The 7,610-nt window shown below is 38.8% G+C and overlaps 1 non-coding gene across 1 annotated transcript; it reads left to right on the forward strand.

Moving 5' to 3' along the window:
- Positions 1-258: 258 nt before the first annotated feature.
- LOC129074775 (U6 spliceosomal RNA) lies at positions 259-365 on the forward strand. The gene has a single exon (XR_008529579.1). It is a non-coding gene; the product is annotated as a U6 spliceosomal RNA (small nuclear RNA).
- Positions 366-7,610: the final 7,245 nt, after the last annotated feature.

Consider the following 7,610-nt stretch of genomic DNA (forward strand, 5'->3'; position numbering starts at 1 on the left):
CTTCTCTTTCCATTAATTAGGCTATGACTCAGACTATTTTTTTAAAAAGGATCAGTGTATCTATAATTTGTTGTGAACAAAAATAGAATGAAAATTTTTAAAAAGCTTGCTGATTCACTTATATACTATAGGGTGATAAGAATGTAATAAGCCTTAAGCCAAGTGGGTATGAGTACATCAATCATTTTTACCCATTAAAAATGCATTTACTGATAGCCCATTCTATGCTAAGCACTGAATTGAAATACATATCCTACTGTACTCACTTTGGGAGCACCTAGACTAAAATTCAAATGATACAAGGAAGATTAACATGGTCTCTATGCAAAGATGTTATACAAATTTATTAAGCATTCTATATTTTAAAAATGAGAAAATAAATAAACATCCCACTGATTATTACATTCATATAGTCCAGACTTAGAAAAAACATAGTCTTCATTTCTACCTACCAATGTATTATATATTTTATTTTTATTATTATCTTTTATTCCCCACCTGAGGATCTGTTGATTGATTTTTAGAGAGAAAAGGAAGGAAAGAGAGAGAAACACCGATGTGCCCTGACCTGGAATCAAATATGCAAACTCTTGATGTAGAGGGTAATGTTCCAACCAACTGAGTCACTGCCAGGACTATTTATTTTATTTTACACAAACAGCCTTTTATTTCTTGCTCTTATTATTGCAAAAGAATATTTCCCATGTTTTCAAAATTCTGTGGCGGCCCGTTATGTCAACTGTGGTTGGTATTGTACATGCTGGAATGGGACTGCCCTCTAAGGGTTTAGTGTTTAGTTGGAGATTAATCAAAATATAGTGATCTAACATTATAGTCATGTTTGTGAACTCAACTTGAGTTTCTAACCTAATAAATAACAGCAACAACTGTTACTTAATTTAGGAGGATGCTAATGGCTAACATTAGAGAGATGTAATATTAATAAAGACAAAATACTAACAAAATATTTACAATTGGCTTTAACTATTTTATTTTATGTTCCAGGGGGCGGCACATTGCAGGGGAGCACCAGGTGCTGGTGCTCCTGGATCTGAGGGTCACTGCCCGGAGCCAGCTAAGGAGGGAACGGGACTCTGAATCCCACAGAGCCTGTCCAGGGGTTCTCAAGGATGGGGAATAAACACAGGTCATTGGAAACACTTCTCTGTTTGCCAGGAGAGGGGACATGGCTCTTCCCTCTAGTGAGAAAAGCCCTGAACACCCATGTCCAAAGGCTTTTACTGAGAACCATATGCACAGGGGTATACAACAAAGCTCATCAATCAATGTCAAAAGGCTATGTTTACAGAAAACAGACTGAGATCATGGATAGCAATTGAAGGAACACAAGAGATCTGCCTCAGGTCAAGGTATATGAATAATGTAAATCTCCTTCCCAGTATGAGCCAATTATCATAGCTTTTGAGGGAAGAACAAAGCATGCTCAGAGGAGTTTACTTCTAGGCTTGATTGTTCCCCGAACCACCCGATCCAGTTTAGGGCTGTACCTGCCTTTAGTATTGTTTCAAGCCTGAGCCAGGTGGATGGGGCAGAGCCACCAAGAGATAAGGAGTCTTCTTTCAGATAGAATGAGGACTCCAGCCATGTCCAAGCTGAGCCGAGTGGTGCGGGCATTTTTGCCCTTTCTCCATGTCCCCCCAAGTCCTTTTCCTGCTGCCCATACAGCCGATGTCTGTTTTATGTTGTTTCTCCTTGTGAGAAAACTTACCCATGATCAACAACTGACCTTCACAGAGCTAAGCAGGGTGATGTGAAGGCAGTGCCCCTGCTAGGGGGACAGGTTTCATCTCCTCAGGGGCCTCTTTTCCCAAGGCCTCCTTGATTATTCTAGCCTTAGGGCCCTCTTGCCTATTGGCGAGGCTACAGTCCCTGAAACCAGGCGGGATGGTTCCCAGCATTAATATAGAACATGAGTTTAGCTTTCTCTTTTGATAATACTTTAAATTATAATACATCAAATTAACAAAAACAGGTGGTTCTCCCTGGCCTGATGATTGGGTCATCTGGGCCTAAGAGTCAAAAAACAAACTGCCCCACCACAGACAGATAGAAGCACCACAGCAAGCAAAGCTGAGGAGGGGAGGAATTGATGAGGTTGATGCTCTTATAGGAGCTCTATGACAGCAGACCAAGTTGTGCAAAATAAATGATTTAATTTTAGTCTTTTCCATTAATAGTAAATAAAAGAAAGCCAGAGGATGGGGGAGGTTTGGCTCTCTCCTTCTAGTACCCATAAATTACACGTGTTGTATTCAGAACTTCTGTTGTCATTATAAACTTAAAAAGCAGCGCAAGGATCAGAATACCTCTCTCTTCTCCCCTGTCCTTCCTGTGGTCAAAATGTAGCCATGACTCTCTCACTTCAGAAACAGTTTTGAAGGTGGATGCAGCACTTGGAGGGTGGCTGGACAGGCACAAAAGCTCTGCTCTTCCTTTTAGCACCTACTCAATCTAAAATCCAAAGGGTCTGAAATGCTCGATCCCTGGATTTCATGCCTGCTCTTCTTGCTCCGTCATTTTTAGTTGCTATATTGAATCCCATTGTATTAACATAAGAGTCATCCTTCCAAAATTAGCTCAAACATTTCTTCAGAAAGGACTTTTCTGATCTGACAAACCACCCCCACCAACTTATTTGCACTGTATCAATAGATGATAGATAGATGACAGATAGATAGATAGATAGATAGATAGATATAATAAATCAGCTTCCCTAATGAGGCACTCTCAGAGTATTCCATATTTTTCTTTGTAATTATTTTAAATTCTTTAAAGATTTTAAATATTTGGCTATTTTTTCTCTTCCTCGCCAGAGTATAAGCCCCATGAAGGACGCAACCATGTTTATTTTGCTCACTATCATGTACTCAGTGCCTAGTATAAAGAAGACTAAAACATACTTACCTGTATGTTTTGAATGAAGAATGTTCCTGTGCAAACATTTCTACCATCATAATTTTAATAGAATCATATGGCTGTGCGCATTGGTGAAATGCGGAGGGCAGAATTTCAAAGTCAAAACCCCTGTCAATGAAAGTAGGAAACTGGAGATTGGTGCACACGGGGCATCTGATTTTGGAGCTGCAATAAGGTTAGAGTCTCCTCTGTTGAGGGGCAACCATTGCTCCTTTCTCTGTCAATAGAGGATTAGGTGTGTGTGTTTATGGAGTTCAAGATTATTGTGCTTTGAGGGAATTACCGGTAATTGATGGGAGGTTAAGTAAAGCCACACGTTTTTACTTAAAGAAAACAGAAAATGAATTACTTTAATTATGAGCAATGTATCAAAAGAAATGTTTCTCAGATTAATCTTTTCTGGGTGAAAAACAAATCTTCTTCTAAATCATTTTAACTCCTCTTAAAAAAAGGAGGAGGGTACATTCTACCCAGTCCTTCTTACACTCACACACACACACACACACACACACACACTCGGTATTTAGTCAGGTCCCACTTAGATTGCAATAAACATGAATTAATTACAGGTAATAAAGCTTTTCTTCCCAAGGCGTTTGCTTTCCCATGTTAGCTGTGGGAGGCACCCCTTTCTGGTTGAAAAAGAGGCTCATTCTCTTCTTTAAGAGAGTGACTCCAAAAGACATCCTAAATCCCAGAGGTCAAGGATCAGTAGTCTGACACATCTAATTGCGTCTTTTAAAGGCATCTCATCTGAAATATTTCGAGAGAGAGAATAAAAAGAAAACCCCAGAAGATCCTTGGAATGGCTTGACTGTTAACTTTGTTCTTAATCTATCAAAATTCTCCTACACATGTTCACAGAGTTTTTGAATATCCTCTGACGGCTTTTCAAACCTGGAAATCAGTAAAATCCCGGTAGTAAAGTAGGATGTAAAAGGATGAAGGAGGTGTCCTATTGATTTTTTTTTTTTACCTTCAATGTCAACAAGTAAAAAAAAACTCTAAGACTTTTTTTATAGCTCAGTATTTGGAATTTGTTTTGTTTTATTTTGTTTTTATCCCTCTTGGTTTCCCTAAAGGGAATGTGTTGGGGGCCATATAGAAAAATAGGAAGGAGAAGGGGAATTGTGGGAAGAAGAGGCTTGAGTCTAAGACTGAGGACGGTAAATGTAGGGTGAAATTGTCAGCATTTACACAGCTTCCTCCAACTAACCTTCAAAGAGCTCTGTCTGATGACATTATAATGGTACTGCAATCTGAAACCCAAGTAAAAACAAAGAAGAACAGGGAATACTCAAGGTTTCTCATACAATAAATCCTGGCTAAGAGCCATAATCTTTCAGGGTTTTGCAGTCATTTTCAGATGTATTTCTTATTTGTTGTTTTGTTTTAACTTTGTGTACTCATTCACATTTTCTGGGAGTTCAAGAAGAGAGTTCACAATGTGTTGGCCTTTTCTGCTATAATTTATGAGAAACAGTAACCCTCTACAGTGTTTAATGATAATTTGACAAAACACACTCTTGAGAATACAGGATAACTTCCTATGGTACTAAAGAATCATCAACTATGAACAATGATGGAGTAGAGATGCAGAAAAATATAGTTACTAATGATAATTGGTTAAACCTAAAGCTAAGTATGAATAAGGCAGGCAACAAGGGGTAAAATGTCAAAAAAAAAAAGAAAAGAAAAGAAAAAGGTCACATAGCTCTATTCTTGTCTTAGCTGAAGTGTCCACAAGGTGTATAAGAACAACCAAGGACTGGAAAGAGAATATTGGGTCTTTTCCCATTCTCATTTCATTTCCCAATGAAAATGGACATAGTCTTACAAATAAGCAAGGAGTGGATACTCCCAGCTCACCACATACTGCCCATAGTACTGACAATGATGATTTGTTCAGGATCAGATTAATACCATTAGAGGCTCTTAGCTTTGAAAATATTATCAGTCCCTCCTCACTGACAATATAGAGTAATACCCAAAGAGTGAAATATAACTTTCAGGAATTCTGAAATTAAGAGTTTCTTTCTAGATGTTTGTGGAATTCTGGGAGAGTTTATTGGAGCTTGATTACTCTCACTGGCTTGGGGTTGGTGGCTCTGCTTTGCTGATGCCTTGTCCCCAGACTGAGCCCACCTGTTGGTTTACCCACTACTGGACTCTTTCCTGATCCAAGCAGGGGCTGGGAAAGGCAGCAGGAAAGGGATGCAACACAGGTACAGAGCTTGCACTGGATTCCTGCGGAAAACCTTTCAGGATCATCTTCCCTCTGAAGTGGCCACCTGTCACAGATTTCCCCACTCCTGGTCAGTGAAGAGGGTTTGGAACAGCCCTCTTCCTTGCCACGGGACACTGCGTCTGACGTGGGCTAGGTGACAGTAGGGCCCTGAGAGTGCTGTTGTGGTCACATTGCCCTTCAACTTCCAGACTGCAGAGTAACACCACTGAAGCGGAAATGTCTGTACTTGAAGTCATCATATGCTTTCTCCCCTAGTACCAGCCTGCCCTGCTAAAGGTCGGCAGCACAAAGGGCCTCAGAATGATTCTCCATCGCAGAGTAAGCAGTACCTCCTCCTACCGCTAGCTCCCACCTCCCTGTCTGGGCAGGATCACGGCTAAGGTTTCAACTAACGAAGGGGGATTCAAGCTGACTACTTTTGTTTGGACTTCATTGAAGACAACAGAGCAAGAGGTATTTTGCATTTGTCTTGGGTTCGAAGCCCCAAGCTAGAATGCCTCAAGAACATTTTCTTCTCAGAGCAAAGGCGGTTAATTAAAAAAAAAAAAAAAATCACATTCAAATTTTTTATAAAGAACATTAATAAAATGTTCAGAATTTTATGCAGATATCACCTATTTATAACTTGCATTATCAAAAAAACAAAACAAGATTAATTTAAAAGGAATAAAAGAGAACATTTTCTGAGTATTTTAAGTAGTTGTCTTAAGAATAAATTGTTTTCTTTTCCTTATTCTCTCCTTTACGTCCATGGCCCCAACCTTCACCTGTACACTGATGATTCCTGAAACCTATATCTTTAGCCCAGTCTTTCATGCCAGCCCCAAACTCATGCATAGCCAACTGACTACTTGTCATCTCAGTTTCTATGTAATACAAACTTAATACCCTAGATACCAAAATTCTTTCTTCTTTCATGATCTTCCTCAAATCTTCACCCCTTGTAGATTCTTTCATTTATCATGCTATCAATCATTCAAATTATCCTGATGTTTTCCTTTGTTTCGTTTTATTTTTCTTATCATTTCCCATATTCCATCAATTTCTTCTTTCAAGTATAATAATACTAACATTTATTGAGTACTTATAGTATGCCAGATACTATTCTAACTGTTTTATATGTATAATTTCATTTAATCCTCACAACAATTCTAAGAAGCATATACTATTGTATTATTGTAATCCCAGTTTACAGATGAGGAAACTTAGGTACAAAGATGTTATAAAACTTACCATACAACATCATACAACAGGTGACTGCAGGAGCAAGAATTCAGACCTGAGATGATTAACTCCAGAGCTTAAACTCTCAATCCTAGTGCTACACTGCCTTCTAAAATTATTTGTTTGTACATGTATATTTAAATATACATACACTGCCCCTCCATTCTCCTTACTTAGAAAAAGCTCTGACCATAATGTATCTAAGTGATCCCTTCACTAACATTAAAATCATAAAGCACAAATGTGTCTTGTCACCCTCCTGCTTGATTTCAATGGATTCTTAGACATTCTTAATCATTTTCTCAATTGGTCACTTTTACAAAAGTGCTGTCAAATTTGGGGGAATGTGCACACGTTTTGCTTTGTTGGCTCTAGCCAGGAATAATACTATGATGATGGCATCTATTATGTAGAATGCTGAATTGAGGTGATTATGAGATGATGGAGCAGGGGTGTATTTTGCTACGGGTAAGTTAAATGGCGAAGAGATGTCAAGTCTGGGCCAAGGAAAACACGTGTCCGTGGAATATCAGGAATTTTCCTTCTTCTTGTAATCAAGGCAGGATTCAGTTCTACCCACTCTGTGACCCAAAAAGCTCTACAGAGAACATGGAGACAAGTTTACTTCTTTAGTGTGCTGCAGAAATTCCCATATGCAAAGGTACAGAAGAAACTCTCATGTTAGAAGAGACAAATCTAGAGGAAGAAGTTTACAGTCCTTCTTACATTGACAAAGCCATTGTCTATTCTTTGATCTCATTTACTGTCACCCTATTCTTCCTTCACTTCCCACTGTGCTCTAGATACAACAATTTTATGTTCTGAGCACACTGTCCTCTTTCGTTCTTCCTTATCTAAATATTCTATTTCCTCTGCATAGGATGCACTTTATTATCTTGTCTTTCTGGAAAGTCTGTTTTTGCTTTTTAGGGTTCAGTTCAAAGATGATCCCTTCTGCCTCTCCTCCTCTTTGCACCAGGTAGATAGGCTGTTATTCTCCACTATACTATATTCATATATTCATCTGAAGCATATCCTATAACAGTGATGGTCACGTGACATTATAACAGTTCATTCTTCTGTCTCCCTCTCTAGACAATGAGTTTCTTTAAAGCAGGGTCCTTGGTCTGGCCATCTTTATATACCACTTCTGAGCATATTGAATAACACATCATAGGTGCCCTAGAACTAGTGGAATGAA

Source organism: Pteronotus mesoamericanus, unplaced genomic scaffold (assembly GCF_021234165.1).
Source record: "Pteronotus mesoamericanus isolate MK-2021 breed Mesoamerican mustached bat unplaced genomic scaffold, CSHL_Meso_final contig_50, whole genome shotgun sequence".
NCBI classification, from domain to species: Eukaryota; Metazoa; Chordata; class Mammalia; order Chiroptera; family Mormoopidae; genus Pteronotus; species Pteronotus mesoamericanus.